The sequence below is a fragment of the Ambystoma mexicanum genome, chromosome 9, assembly GCF_040938575.1.
Source record: "Ambystoma mexicanum isolate Mex_15411 chromosome 9, UKY_AmexF1_1, whole genome shotgun sequence".
NCBI lineage: Eukaryota > Metazoa > Chordata > Amphibia > Caudata > Ambystomatidae > Ambystoma > Ambystoma mexicanum.
Genome location: NC_090931.1, coordinates 973,403,805 through 973,420,016, shown reverse-complemented (window position 1 = coordinate 973,420,016; position 16,212 = coordinate 973,403,805). Strand labels below are relative to the sequence as shown.

Genomic DNA, 16,212 nt, shown 5'->3' with positions numbered 1-16,212 from the left:
GAGATATCTTCAAACTTCATGGCCTCCCCGACAAATTAATATCCGATCGAGGAAGCCAGTACATTTCAAAATTTTGGACAGCTTTGTGTTCTCGTTTGGGAGTGGAAAGGGCCCTTTCCTCTGGGTTTCACCCACAGACGAACGGCCAAACGGAGCGACTCAACGCAACCTTAGAGCAGTACTTGCGATGCTTTATATCCCAGCGTCAAGATAATTGGGTTTCTCTACTCCCTACTGCAGAATTCGTCTACAACAACTCCAGGCACACTGCCACAGGCCTATCCCCTTTTTTTTGTACCTACGGTGTTCACCCGCGTTATCTAATGCCCGAGGTGCCCAGGTTCTCTAACTCTCCGACTGCAGAAGAGGTGCTAAGAGATGTCAAGGAGGCCAGGGACAGTGCATTGCTAAGCTTGAAGGTTTGTAGACAGCGGAATAAGACTGAAGCCGACAAACACCGCAGGGAAGCACCTTCATGGAAACCCGGGGACAAGGTGTGGTTGTCTACCAGATTCCTTCCCAGATGGACAAGACCTTCTAAATTGTCTCCGCGGTTCTTGGGACCTTTCCCCATCCTCTCCAAGGTCAATCCTGTTGCCTACTGTCTAATACTCTCTCCATCTCTCAGACGCATACACCCTGTCTTTCACACCTCTCTTCTTAAGCCCTACTACTCTGATCCACATCACCGTCCTCTCAACCGGAATCTTCCTGTCACTGCTGCCAACCAGGAGGAATACGAAGTTTCTGCCATCCGCGATTCTAGATTTCTTCGTGGCCGGTTGGAATACCTCCTGTCATGGAAGGGCTACCCGGCATCGGAGGATTCCTGGGAGCCTGCTTCTCACGTCTATGCCCCTCAGCTGTTGGCTAGGTTCCATCGCCTGCACCCGGGTAAGCCCGGGTGGTTGCACTGTAAGGGGGGGGCATACTGTCACTCGCAGTCGCGGTCATCACCACGACTGGCGATTTCTTTCGGGTTGGAGTTTGAGAGGAGGATTACTTTAGTCCTTTTTCTGTGTTTCGCTCCGCAGCTCCTAACGCGGGACGCGACGCTGCCGGGAGTATTTAAATCCCCGCCTCCCGGCAGGTCGTTGCGTTGCAACCCTCCTCTGTTTACTTTTCAACTCTGGGTCCTTCGCTCTTCCTCTGCACCTCGCTTTGGAATTTCTCAGGGGATTTTTCCCCTTGGATACTTTACTCCGGGGTTCCGGCTTTTCAGAACACCGTACTTGTTTCCTTTTCTTCTTCGCCGCCGTCCCTGGGCGGCACTAGCTGTGCTTTTTCTCCGACGGGCTCTCGTTCTCTCTCTCTCGTTCACACTCTCTCGTTCTCACTCTCTCGTTCTCACTCTCACACTCTCACACTCTCTCGCTCTCTCGTTCTCACTCTCACACTCTCTCACTCTCTCACTCTCTCGTTCACACTCACACTCTCTCACTCTCTCGTTCACACTCTCACACTCTCTCGTTCACACTCTCACTCTCTCGTTCACACTCTCTCACTCTCACACTCTCTCTCACTCTCTCGTTCACTCTCACACTCTCACACTCTCTCTCACTCTCTCGTTCACACTCTCACTCGTTCACTCTCTCACTCTCTCGTTCACACTCTCACTCGTTCACACTCTCTCACTATCTCGTTCACACTCACTCTCACACTCTCTCACTCTCTCGTTCTCTCTCTCTCGTTCTCTCTCTCACTCTCTCTCACTCTCTCTCCTCTCTCTCTCTTTCTCTCTCTTTCTCCTGTTCCCTCACCTTGTCAACGTGGGGTTCCTTCCGTGCTCCTCCACAGTGCCTTTCTGGAACATTATCGACCTCCACTGCAGCCTCCTCAGCCGCTGCCTTCTCCGCCTGTGCTTCAGGCCTACAGCTATTGTTGGACTTGGACATTTATTGCCCCCGTCAGTTGTTGGAGATCCTTCGCTTCCTTCCTTTCATCTGGGAACAACTGGCCTTCACCGACAAGTCTTGGCACCTCTTATCAGGGTTTTTTCCCCTTTGCGGGTTTTTCCCTGCATTTTCTGGCTTGGTCCCGGAAAGGAGGTCACTGTGCCGCTGTTCTCACCCAGCGGTCACAGTGGCTTCTCCCCGTGACAAGCACACGCACCAGAGAAAGGAGAGAGACTACCTGGCACATCGAGGACTGCAATGAACCATTGACTCGGAAAGCTCAGGTGAGGAGAACGTGGGTACAGGGGAAACTCAGCCAAGGGTACTTGTCAAGTCACAGTGGGTCCCTGAACTCTTTCAATCCTCAGCAGGTTGATCATTCAATGATCTACTCTGACATTCTTTTTCACCACTCTGCCTATGTGTTGTACCCAGCAGTGGCTTGCCTTTCGATGGATAGAGGTGGTCTCTCATTACGATGGAATGAGAGATTATGTGATCTATTTACTGAAACGTTGCTGGATGCAGTGGCTAACGCTAGGATAGAAGGAAGGAGGCAAGGGCCACTTTGGGGACAGTGGAAGAGTTTTAGGTTGCCATCATGGCATATTTAAAAGACATCACAAGAAAGGGAGCGGGGCCGAAGAGAGGGAATAAGGCTCATCGTTTTCAGGTAAGGATTGCCAGTTCAATAATAACCGAATGCGCTAGTATTAAACAACAAACTAAGGGGATTACCCATTAATGATTACTTGCACTATAACAAATTAGATTGCCAATGTCATAAGAACTATCTTAAAATGACATATATATGAATGACAATCAAACTATCTTGAACCACGCGTTGAAGAACTTGCGTCAATTTTGGGCATGCATCAATGAGGGTATAGGGCCTAGTCAACCACAGACTGATTGCTCAATTTCTGAGGATACTTGGATTGAGTTTTTCAAGTTTAAGTACGATCTACCTTGGATGTTTAGGGGATTAGATGACCCTACTCAGGGCCCATTAATACCGGGAACATGCCCATGGTCAGAGGATGACCTAAAATGGGCTATTTCCAAATTGAAGCCTTCGAAGGCCCCAAGCCTCGAAGGCTTACTGCCCTTTCTGCTGCAGAACGCACCAACACTGTGGCCTGACCTATAAAGCCTTGCTGTGACAAAACATTTTTGACTCACAGGATTCCCATCTCCTGGTCTCAATCCATTATTATCCTCATCTACAAATAAAGGAGACCCAGCCATCCGCTCAAACTATAGACCTATAGCTCTTATTGGTACTACGAGTAAGGTGTTCCTCACTCTGTTAATAAGGGATCTTAACTCTGTTATACAGCAGTTTGATCTACTTTCCAGATCCCAAATGAGTTTTCAGCAGTATATGCTTACTCCTTTGAATGCTGCCATTTTGACCCATTTATTGCAGGCGACGAGGCGCGGCGTCCATTTGCATGGCCTCTTTGGACATATCTTGAACCTTTGATAGCGTCGTGCCCACTATCCTGTGGTCAAAGCTGAATGAAATGTTCCCCCAAAGTTGGTTCAACTTATCGCACTAATACACAAGAATTCCTCTCTTAGGATTCGCCTCACGCGAGAACGAGCTATGACCAGGTCAGTTCATTCAGATCAGGGACTCAGACAAGGATGAGTTTTGGCTCTTACTCTTTTCAATCTCTACGCAAGTGATAAATATATATATATGATATATGGCATTTATAATGTGCCTATACACAAGTGTTTCAAGGAGCGATGACGTAAGGGGGGGAACAGAGGGAAAACAGACAATGATCCTACTAGGCCAGGTGTCATTCAGATCGCACAAGTGCATTAGAAGGGGGAAGGGGGAAAGTGCGGGGGGGAGGGAGAGGGGACAGTGCAGTACATGGTTTGTTTATTTATTTATATAGCGCTCCAAACCCAGGAGTAAAAGGGCGCTTAAGGACAGGCCACAGAAGTACAATATATATAGAATTTGCAGTTAGACATTTGTAGAAGTAATATACAATATATACAGTCAAAGGTAGTTCGAACATGCGGTTAAACATTTGTGTGGCATATACAGAATAGTTTGTAATGGGCTTAGTCTGACTTGGGATTGGTTTTATCCAGTAGCCAACCAATGACTAGTTTCCTGAACAGTTAGAAGGATTCGGCCAATTTGATATTCAACGGCAGGGTATTCCAGAGTTGAGGGGCGAGGACCGTGAAGCTCGAGCCACCGGCTCTTTTAGAGGTGAATCTGGGCACAGTAAGGCAAAGAGTATTGGAGGATCTAGTGATTCTGGTGTTCGGCTTCAAAGTGAATTTGTTAGTGACATAGGGGGGGGGGGGGCGGCTACGTGGTTCAAGGCTTTGTAAGTAAGGCAAAGACTTTTTAGTTCAATTTTTTGTTGAATGGATAGCCATTTGCAAGATATTCTGATGGGGGAGATGTGCCATCTCCTGGGAATGTTTAGTGCTGCTCGAGGAGCATTGTTTTGGAGAACCTGAAGTTTATTGATTATAACATGGTTGGCACCTAGGTAAAGGCTATTGCAATAAGTCAAGCTTAGATTGTATAAGAGCCCTGGCCAGTGTGAGGCAGCTGTTGGTGGATAAAAAAGGTCTGCAGGCTCCAATTAGTTTCCCAGTGTAGGCGGTGGTTGAGACGGTCATGTTGTCTTGTTTAGAGAGGTTGGTATTGGCGTCAAGATAAAAGCCAAGGGTTTTCACGTTTTTAACAACGGGGATGGTGTTACCATCGATGATGATGGTGGTGTAGTCAGGGCTGAGTTTCTGTAAGTTATTGGGTGATCCGACTAGGCGGAGCTCAGTCTTCTCATCGTTCAAGCAGAGGCCATGTGTGGCCATCCATGCCTGAATGATGGAGAAGATTTCGTTAATCCTGGTGACGTCGACAATGTAGTTGCCAGAGATGGTGAGGAGTATCTGGGTGTCATCCGCGTAGTTGGTGTAGGTGACACCCAGATGGTCCAGTTTGTCAAAGAGGTTTTGTAAAAATGTTGTAAAGGATGGGATAAACAGAATAAATAACAATAAGTAAAAGTAAGGCCAGCAGGTGGCAAGTGCAAGGGTAAGTGCAGACATCAAGTGTCAGGTAATGGTAGTGGGGCTGTAGGGATACAGAAAACAGTCCCCAAGTGTGGGGGTTGCCAGGAAGGCAGTGCAAGTGTGTGACTGGCTGGGGAGGGGACCTGGGCCTGAGATCAGAGGGTGGGCAGGTAACCAGTGCAGTTTCAGTTTCTACCAGGAAGTCAGCAGGGTAGAGGAGGACAATAAGCAGAAGCAAAGAAAAAGTTAATTACCAACTGTAACGTTCTTTCGACTGGATGTTCCTCCCACGTATTCCTCATCTTATGATATTCGTATAGCACCAGCTTCGCAAAAAACATTCTCGGCAGAGGGCGCTTTGCACAAGGTCATGGCATCAATGTCCCTTGACGGGCTTCGTACCGTCAATGTCACCATCATTATAAGTAGCTTGTGCTGCGACCGTTGGCTTCAGTTCTGTTTTTTCGAGGAAATATTCGAGGAACACCCAGGCGTGCCTTCTGACTGAAAACTCTTCTTGAGAGAGAAGTGTAAATAACGCAAACCGTACTGCAGGGTAGGATGGGAGGGGCGATGAGGAATACGTGGGAGGAACATTCAGTCGAAAGAACGTTAAAGTTGTTAAGTAACTTGTTCTTTGAATGGATCATGTCTTCCCACGTATTCCTCATCTTATGAGAGACTCCCATAGCAGTGAACATTTTTTGGAGGTGAAAGAATTAATTATTTTGATCATGGATGGAATGTAGTACCGCCTTAACAAATAATCCTTCACAGGAAGAAGAGGCATCTAAGCAGTAATGCTTAATGAAGGTTTGCATTGATGCCCATGTTGCGGCTGAACAAATATCCGCTACAGGCACTCTCCTCTTCAGAGCCGCAAAGCAGCCATAACCCTTATGGAATGGGCTCGAAGCCCATCCGGTGGGTCTTTTCTGGCCAATCTGTAGCACTCCACTATAACTAAAATGATCCAGCAGCCTATGGTCTGTTTTGTCACTGCTAATCCCAATTTATGGCCAGTATAACCCACAAAATGTTTGTCACCCTGACGCAATTTTGGCATTCTTGATATATAAAAACCAAGAGCCCTTTTTGGGTCCAGTCTATGAAATCTCTCCTCTTCTTTGCCCAAATGAGGAGGAGGGTAGAACATTGGTAGTATGATTTTCTGTGACAAGTGAAAGTCAGAAACTACTTTTGGTAAGAAAGAGGGTTTAACCTAAAGTCCTTGTAAAAAATAGTATACAGTGGTTTGCATGAGAGAGCCTGCAACTCACTAACCCTGCGGGCTGATGTTAAGGCCACAAGAAGGACAGTTTTTAATGTTCGAAGCCTCAAGGGACAGGATTGCAGAGGCTCAAAAGGTACACAAGTTAGAAACTTAAGTACAAGATTTAAATCTCAAGCTCACGAGCCACGCTGCAAGGGCTAGTTTGTGGGGAGCGGGATGGAGAACCCTGCCCCCCTGCTGGGCCAGGAGAAGAGCTGGGCCCAGCGGTAGGGGAATGGGTGGTCTGTCCGATAGGCTGAGCAGCTCGGAGAACCACAGTCTCGCCGGCCACCATGGAGCCATCAGAATGAAGCTGAGGTGATAAGATCACTTTATCTTGTAGATCACCTTGTGGGCCAGGGGGGCGGGTGGGAAGGCGCAAGCCGTCATGTCGTTCCACTGTATCTGGAATGCGTCTCCCAGGGAGCCTGAGCCCTGCTCCTGCTAGGAAGCGAACTGCTGGCATGTCCTGTTGTCCCAGGAGGCAAACAGATCCACTTGGGGATGCCCCCACCTGAGGAAGATCTCCTTCAGTACCAGGTCGTTCAATTGCCACTCGTAATTGTCCACCCCCAGCCTGCTGAGCCTGTCCGCTTCCAGGTTGGACTCCCTCGGGAGGTGGATGGCTGTGACGTAGATGTTCTCCAGAGCCCATTCCCACATTCTGATGGCTAGGTTGCACAGTGGAGGGGATCTGGTACCCCCCTGCTTGTTGACATGGTACATGCTGGTGGAGTCTGTCTGAATAAGAACTGTCTCGCCCTCTATAAGAGGGAAAAGGCCTTGAGAGCCAGCCAAATGGCCTTCAATTGTAGCCAATTGATGTGGGACTCCTGCGCCTGCCGAGTCCCAACTCCATGGATGCTGTGGCTGTCCAGAGTGGCTCCCCAGCCCTCTAGGGAGGAATTTGTAGTAACGGTGACCATGGGGGCCGGCTGTCAGAAGGGCTTGTCCTGCTGCAGGTTGCAGTTCGGGGACCACCACTTGAGGTCTGAGGGGAGAAAGGGAGTAATGTTGACTGGCTCCGCTTGGGAGCCCTTCTCCCGATTCCATGAGGCTGCGAAATGCAGCTCTAATCTCATCTCGAGTCTTGTGTGGGGTATGGCCAACAGGACCGCTTCCATTATACCCAACAGGTGCTGGTACCACCAGGCCGAGGACACTGCCCTGGTGAGGAAGTGAGTAGTAGCTCTCTTGATGGTGGTGATCTTGTCCTCCGAGGGAAAGATTCTCGGAGCTTGTGTCCTAGATGAGGCCCAGGAAGGTCAGGGTCTGCGTGGGTTGCAGCTGAGACTTCTTGAGATTGATAGTGAACCCCAGGTAGTGGAGTGTGTTCATTAGTGCGGAGGAGGTATGATGAACCTCTTCCGGAGATGTGGCCTGGGCGAGCCAGTCGTCCAGGTATGCGTAGACATGGTGGCCCCTGGGCCATGAGGAGGGCTGCCACTACTGCATTCATTAACCTGGGTGTCGAGTTGAGGCCAAAGGGTAGCACCTTGTATTTGAAACGGCAGCCCATGATCCTGAACCGCAGAAAAGAACGATGCGGTTGCCAAATCGGAACGTATAGATACACGTCCTTCAGATCCAGGGAGCACATCCAGTCTCCCCTGTCCAGTGGTTCCGCAATGATTACTGGCCTAACCATCTTGCATTTTTGCAGAGGAAGGTAGAGATTGAGGGTGGAAATGTCCAACACAACTCTCAGGCCAGCCTGGTACTTCTGTATGGTGAAAATCCTGGAATAAAAGACAAATCCTCGCTGGGAGGCTGGGACTTCTTCCACAGCCTGGCTCTCGACGAGCGACTGGATATCTGCCAAAAGAGTTGCTGTCCCAATCTGTGGGAGAGGAGGGGAGGAGGGAGGAGAGGAAGGGACCGGTAGGCGGTATCCCGTGGAGACTACGGATAGGATCCAGGGGTCCGAAAGGTTCTGGCACCAAAATTGCACTTGAAAGGCAAGCCTGCCCCCCACCGGAGACACGTGGACCTGAAGGGACGTGCCATGCCTTCTTTCCCTCTTAGGCTGTTGCGAAGGAGAGGGATTGGAAAAAGCCCTTGCCCCCTGCCCCTCCTTTGCTGTTTCATCCGGTGCTGACTCGGAGAATGGTCAGGTTGTCTGGACCTCTGTTCTTGGAAGCCCTCGAACCCGCCAAATGCCCGCCCCTTGTCGGAGCGTTGATGTGACTGGGTGTACGCTTTGGGCCTGGCCTTCGTAAGAATAAAGACTTTGCGGTTTGCGAGCTGTTCTTTTTATCTGATTCCTCATCCGTGTTGGAGTGGAAGGGGTCACTACCCTCGAATGGAAGGTCCAACATGCGTTCCTGGACATCGGCGTTAAACTTAGTAGCGCGGAGCCAGGCAGTCCTTCTCATGTCTGTGGCGATGCAGATGGCCCGGCTGGAGGTATCGATGTGGGCCACTGTTGTCTCCGTGATGTACTGTGCTACCAGCCTGGCTTCTCCTAGGCCCGCCTTGAAGCATGCTTGGCTCTGCGCCCGAGGTTCCGGTAGGAAGTCCGCAATTTCCCGCCAGAGCATTTGGTTAACAGCTGCCAGCATGTCATCTGCGTTTGCTTGACACAGGTGCAAGGAGGCGTTGGAGTACAGCTTTTTCCCGTACGCCTCCAAGGTCTTCTCCTCCTTGCCTAGCAGCGTCGGGGACGAGGTGGCCGAGGACGACTGAGTCTTAGAGTAGAATGAGGCTGCAGCGATCACTGAAGAGTTCGGATGAGGATGCGCCGAAAGCAAGAGTGTATCGCCTCCATCTGCCTATACTTGCCATCGAAGAGCTGATTGACAGGTTGGGCAGAGTGTGGCTTGAGCCATCCTTTTTCCAGGGCAACAACATCCTTCTGCATCGGTATCCCCATTTTGGTAGGGGGGTTTTAGGGGGAGTATTTCTGCTAAGACCCCCTCCTCGGGCTGCTCTATTTCAGGCTGAGCAAGGCCCAAATATTCTGCCAGACCTGCAAGACGTTTGTGGAAGGCCCTGGCTGAAGACGGCGTGTCGGGGTCCTCCTCCTCGTCTGTGTCCGGAGCGGGTGGTGGATTACTGGGCACCGTGGTGTAGAACCACCTGTACTGTGGGAGGCAAGGGGAGCCACAATCGGAGGAGGCAGCAGGGGCTGTGCTGGGGCCTGTGGCACCGTAGCCATAGGAGGAATGACTATGGGTGGCGGTGGAGTGACCGGAGGGAGCATGTCCCTTATAGGATCCCCAAGGATGGCCCATCAAGTTAGAACAGACTGTGAAGCCTTATGGTCGTCCAGTTATTCTGTTCTAACTTGATGGGTCCGACTTGATGGTCGTGCAGTTATGTAATGCCTCCGTCCCCAAGTACCGCTCGAGCAGAATGTAAAATACTGCCCTAGCAATCTTTGAGGCCACAGGTGGGAGTGTCGTCGTCAGCCTGGTATCGGGAACGCTGGAAGGACCCCTGAGTGCTGTAAGGCAAAGGGTTATAATCAAGAAAACACTCAAATAGGCAATTGGCAATTGGCAGAAGAAGTAAACAAGATGCAGTGACACCAGCTTACCTAAAAGGGGTGGAGTGTAGGTAAGAAACCTATGCAGGGGAACCCACAGCAGGCTGGGATAATGTAGTTGGCACTCCTGAAAGCACCTGGTGGAGCAAGACTGGATCCGTGGAAAAACGTGAAGCAATCAGAGGGTTGCAAAAACAGAAGGGCAATCCAAAAGCAAGTCCAGAGTACAAATAGGTGTCAGATGTCCGGGAAATCAGAGAGCACACCAGAGTCCAAGGGTAATCCAAGAGCAGTTCCAAGAAGCGTTCCAAGGTCGAAGCAAGGAGAGAAACAAGAAGCAAAGGTAACGCCTGGCAGTCCTCCGTAGAAGTAGCTGTGAAGCAAAGAGTCTTGTTTGCCAGCTTCTTTTGAAGCGGCGAGCGGTATCACGTGACGCATCACGTGACTGCTCGCGCACGTTGCGTGGAGCGCAATGCGGCCAGCGATTGGGGCTGCCGGTACGTCCTGGTATCCTGGCGTCGCCGGCTGTGCAGGAGGCGCTATGGCAACCGCCAACGCGGAAAAGGGTGAAAAGAGGCGGGTCCGCCCAACATGGTATTCCGCCTGCCGTGCTTCCCCCGCTGGTGTGGATGGGAAATACGACGGCGAGAAACGCCTGGATGAGGGAGACAGGAGTGAGGGGGGAAGTGAGAGATGGGTTGTGTGAGAGGGCGTGACAAGCGGTCTGGTTTTGTTTACATAGTAGAGGACCTCCCTACGCACATCTAGGGTGTGTAGTTTCACCTGAGTCGAGCTTTGTGGGTCTTGGAAGAAAGCCGGAAGCTCGATGGACTTGCTCACGTGGAATTTAGAAATAAACTTAGGTGAGAACCTAGGGTGTGTACGTAAAACCAGTTTATCTTTATGAACTGTAAAGAATGGATCCTGAATTTCGCTGACCCTTCTTATAGATGTTATTGCTACTAAGAAGGACGTCTTATAAGTCAGGTATTTGAGACTGCTTTTATGCATGGGTTCGAATGGGGGGCCCATGAGTTTAGATAGCACCACGTTAAGGTCCCATCCTGGTGGTGGGTTTGAAATAGGAGGGTGAAGTCGCTTTACTCCTTCCATGAAAGCTTTAACCACTGGTATCTTGCATCTTCCACCACAACACCTTGTTATGGGAAGTGGTGTATGCTGACAGTGCTACCAGGTGTACCTTCAGTGAGTTAAATACTAGTCCTGCATCCAACAGGTGGAGCATGTACGTGACAACTGTGAAAGGAGTGCAATCAACTGGGTTGATTTGCTTATTCTAGCACCAGATAACGAATCGTTTCCCTTTGTCAAAGTAGCAGTGCCTCGTGTTTGGCTTCTTAGAATCTCTTAGGATGTGCATACATCTCTGTGGCAATTTGAGATGTCCGAACTCTATGACCTCAGGAGCCATGCTGCTAGGTTCATTGAGTTGGGTTGAGGATGCACTGTTTGACCTTGGTGCTGGGACAGTAGGTTGTACCAGCCCGGGAGTTTGATGGGTTCGCACACCGCTAGTCTGCATAGGTGGGGGAACCAGGGTTGTCTCGCCCATATGGGAGCAACTAGGACGAGCATTATTGATTCTCTGTTCATCTTTTTGACCACCTTCCTGAAGAGAGGTGTTGGTGGAAAAGCGTACGCAACCATTCCTGACCAGTTCATCCACAGGGCGTTCCCCTGAGAGTCTGGCTGGGGGAACCTGGATGCAAATCCTGGGCACTGTCTGTTTTCGCTTGTGGCGAATAGGTCTATGGTAGGGAAACCCCACTGAGAGAAGATATCTTCTACGATTTCTCTGTGTAGACACCATTCGTGTTCCTCTGGGAGGGGATCTCTGCTCAAAGCATCCGCCAGAGAATTGAGATCCCCTGGAACATGTTGAGATGACAGGAAGATCTTCCGTCTGAGTCCCCATATCCAAATTTTCTGGGCAAGCTTGGACAGATTTGGCGAACGAGTCCCTCCTTGCTTCTTTAGGTAAAACATGGCTGTAGTGCTGTCCGTCCGGATCTGAACTGACAGATTCAGCAGGTAAGGCTCTAACGCTTGAAGCGCTCTGAATACTGCCAGAAGCTCTAGCAGGTTGATGTGATTCTTGGCCACTGAGTGAGACCAGAGACCCTGAGCTGTGTGGTGGAGGTGGTGAGTTCCCCACCCTGTCCGGCATGCATCGGTTGTGACTACCGCCTGTACCTCGGGATCGTAAAAGGGTTTCCCCTTGGACAGATTTTCTCTTGTCCACCAGTCAAGGCTTAGTACCAGTGTTGGCGAAACGACCACTAGATCGTCCCACTGACCACTTGCCTGAGACCACTGTTTCGCCAACCATTCTTGCATGGGGCGCATGCGCAGGCGCGCGTGAGGGACCAGGTAAATACATGTCGCCATCATGCCCAGCAAACGCATTGGTTTGCGTACCGTTATCTGGCGACCGGCCTGATATTGCGGAATGTGCAGCAGTATATTCCGAATTCTTTCCTCTGATGGAAAGGCCAACCCCTCTTGCGTGTCTAGGATAGCTCCTAGGAACTGTTTGGAGGTGCTTGGCACCAGACTTCTTCTCGTTTACTGAGAAGCCTAATTCGAAGAGGAGGTCGATCGTCCTTTGAGTGTTTGTTCTGCAAATTACTGGGGTCTCCTCTGTGATGAGCCAGTCGTCCAGGTAAGGGTACACCGGGATTGCCTCCCTGCGTAGGTGTGCTGCCGCCACCGCCAGTACCTTGGTGAATACCCTTGGAGCCGAGGCTATCCCGAAGGGCAGTACCTTGAACTGGTAGTGCTGACTGTCCACCTTGAAGCGCAAGTACTTTCTGTGCGTTGGGAAGATGGAAATATGAAAATAGGCATCTTTCATGTCCAATGTTGCCATGTAATCCCCCTTTTTTAGGAAGGGATTACCTCCTGAAGAGTAGTCATGCGAAATTTTTGGGGATTGACATACTTGTTTGCAGGGCGTAAATCCAATACTGGCCGCATTGTCAAATCTTTTTTTGGCACAAGTAAGTAAGTTGAATAAATACCCCTGTTTACCTGGTGTCCCGGGACGAGTTCTATCGCGTCCTTTGCTAGAAGATTGACAATCTCCTCGAGGAGGATCTTCTGGTGGTCTAAAGAATGTATTCTTTGTCGTGGAGGATGGTTTTGGGGACGCTCTAACAGTTCTATGCAGTATCCTGCGGACAATGTGGACAGCACCCATCTGTCTGAAGTGATCCCTTCCCAAGCTTGGGTGAAATTGGAAATGCGTCCCCCTACTGGGGATGTGTGAGAAGGGACCCTGAACGGAACGTCACTGTTTTGTTGGAGGCGTGCCACTGCCTCTACTGGGGCTGCCTCTACCCTTACCACGCCCTCTCTTATTACCCCTGCCATAACCCTGGGTAGACTGCTGGCTGCTGTTATTCCATTGTGTACCCTGCCCCTGGGAATAGTTAGACCCTCTCTGGGAATTTTGTCCACGTGGGCGTTGAAAATTGCCATTCCCTCTCTAGTTAGGGTTTTTTTATTGGTTAGTTGGCCTAGGGATTTGAGTGTCTCATACTCGTCCTTGGCATTTTTCAGCGTGTCCTTGACCGCCTTTCCAAACATTAGATCCGGCTCCACCGGTTTGTCTATCAATGAAGCCTGGGTTTCGGCTTTGAACCCAGACTGTCGCAACCAAGCATGCCTTTTGATAACAGTACCTTCTGCTATCAATCTGCCGCGGTATCCACGGCATCAAAGGTTGCTTTTAATATGCAACCGGACACGGCTCGTCCTTCCGCCGAAATTCGTGCCAATTGGCTTTTTAAGCATTCTGGAGCAGAATCTATGAGTGCCGCAACTTCTTCCCACTGGTGGCAGTTGTAACTCGCCAGCAGGGTGGTGGAGTTGGCAATCCTTGCCTGATAGGCAGAAGTGGAGGCTACTTTCCTGCCCAAGCCATAAATCGTCTTGCTCTCCTTGTCGGGAGGAGCTTCCGACAATGACAAGGGTGTTCCCACCCTCTTACGGGTGTTAGTAACTACCAGGGAGTCCGGTTTCAGATGCCCTCTTATGTACAGTGGGTCTGTTTGGGCTGCCCTGAAAAGCTTCTCAACTCTGGGGTTTACCGCCCTAGTGAGATAGGGATTAACAAGGGAAGGGTCTATCCTCCTTTGTATAGACTTAAGGATAGGGATGGCCTGGGCAACAGGTCTCCTTTCTCCCACTTACTCCTCGGCAAAATCCCTCTCTTCCTGAGCACCCTGGGTGTCAATATGGAGGTGTTCTGCCACTCTGGATAGCACTTCATTCAAAAGAGGCTGGTTATCTACTGGGCTCCTCCTCCTCCTCCTCTCCCAGTTTGTTCTTCCAACATGCCCAAATCTGGATCCTCATAAAGGAATGGATCTCCCGGATATTGAGAATAGGGCTGTATACTGAAGCGGTCTGAAGTAGGCGCTTCAACCCGGGACTTCTTACTTGGGGGTATAGGATCGTTGGAGCCTGAGGAAGTTGACCCGTCAGGTTAAAGAGAGAAAGTGTTCAGGGTTTTTGGCGTAGAAATCTGCCAATGATGACATCCTTGACATGACTCTCTCTATGTCATCAGTAGACCACTCTCTTGAACTGGGAATGATTCTTCCTTGAAAGCCTTTCCCTGTCTTATCTAGACTAGACCTACTGGTTTGAACAGGGGTCTTTGGGATAACAGAAGATCGAGACTTGTCCATCTGTTTCTGTGGGGTAGAACATTTTTGAGGTGTGGAAGTAGGCTGAGACTGCTTCCTCTGTTGTTTTTCCCCTTCCCCGTGTGTGGAAGAGTGTTTACCCTGTTTTTTCGCCCCTCCAGAGTCTTTCAACGCCTGGCGCTGAGGTTCGGGGGTAGTATCCCTATCTCTGAATCGTGGAGGTTGGGACTCGGGAGCAGCCGTTGTGCGGCCTGTTGATGCCGACTCCTGGAGTGCAGACTGGGGATAGAGGTCGGACGATCGAACCTCTGTTACCTTGGGGAGCGAGTCACTTCTGGCAACAGTGGATGGTTGCCTGGAGTCATGCGGCGATCTAGATCGGGAACGCCCAGAGGACACTGATTCGGACCGTTCTGTATGTGCCTCTTTCCGAGTACTCGGCGTGTGCGTCGAGTCTGTTGGACTTCATGTGTTTTGTGGAAGTGCTGTGGGTAGTGCTTGTGTCGCCGGACGACCTTCCTCATAGCTGCCCTGCCGGACGACCTTCCGAGGTCGGGAACTTGCGCTTGGCTGTCAATTGACGCCACGTTGCCCTCGCCGTCTGAAAGCACACGTTGCTGCCATCGCTGAAGGCGCCCTCCGCTGCCATGGCCTCTTGACGCCTGGCGTGGTGGGCCCAACGCTTGATCGAACGGTCCTTGAGTGTTTTCGGTTTTAACCTAATACACGCTCTGCAGTTAGCCTCGGGGTGGTCCCTCGGTAAGCAGAGATTGCACGTGGCGTGCCTATCAACCCAAAGGTACTTGTGGTTGTACTTGGGGCAAAATTGGAAAGGGGTACCCTCCATAAGCACCTTGTGGCAGCGGGCTAATAAGTGTAGGAATATATAAGAATGTACCTATATACCAAAAGAGTGTAGAGTATGTCCACCCCCCACTCTCCCTACTTGCAGGGCCGAGGCCAGAGGCCTTCCGAGGCCCAAATCCGTCGTGCAGCTCTCGACGGTCGATTCTTTCTCCGTGCCGGCGTCGAGTGTGGATGTTCGGTGACTCGACGTTGGGGTGGAGAAATGGGAAAATATAACAATATTTTAGCAAAAGTATGGCTAAGGCCAGGGAACTCTGCGGAATGCTTCCGACCAGTATGGCGGAAAAAAACAATCTGAGGGTCCTAGACGGGTGAGGAATCATGGGTACAGTGGACGTCACACTAGGGATAGTATTACTGGCAAGCCCTGTGTCGACGCCCATTTTCGAGTTTCGAAAAACAAACTGTAATACTCCGCAGCTTCGACTATATGTCGGCCTATGCACAGCATGTGATCCAAACAGAGTCAACAAGCCTCAGAGATATATATATATATATATATATATATATATATATATATATATATATATATATATATATTATTTTCTTCTAACCAGTAGTCCTTCTGTGATTTATTGCCTCCCTGAGTCCAAGAACTTGCTTTGGGTCCGGGTAAGAGGGTGCGGGAGTCTAAGGCCCCGGTGTGTGTTCTGAAAAGCAAAGCATTCACAATTACTGCAAAATAGTGTATCTGCCTTTATAAGCAAGGGCCTTTACAATGATCACTATAGAGCTATTTCCGCCAGATGTTTCCTTGCCAATAAGCAACGCACTATGTGCTCTTGCCTAAGTGGATCCTGGTGTGAGGTTCTGTATCCCAATAGTGCCTACTACCATATCTTAAAGGAATACTGCCCTTTTGCCGCTCTGTGTGAACTACTCTTGCATGGTTTCATCTAGAGTATTCTTCTACAACTTCCATGCAATTATCCAGCACCTTTGATCTCTCCATGAGGTTGA

General features: G+C 50.1%; 1 protein-coding gene across 1 annotated transcript in view; it reads right to left on the bottom strand.

Moving 5' to 3' along the window:
- DCAF17 (DDB1 and CUL4 associated factor 17) overlaps nt 1–16,212 on the bottom strand; it is a 1,369,255-nt gene that overhangs the window by 1,252,830 nt on the left and 100,213 nt on the right. The gene's annotated exons all lie outside the window — the stretch shown is intronic.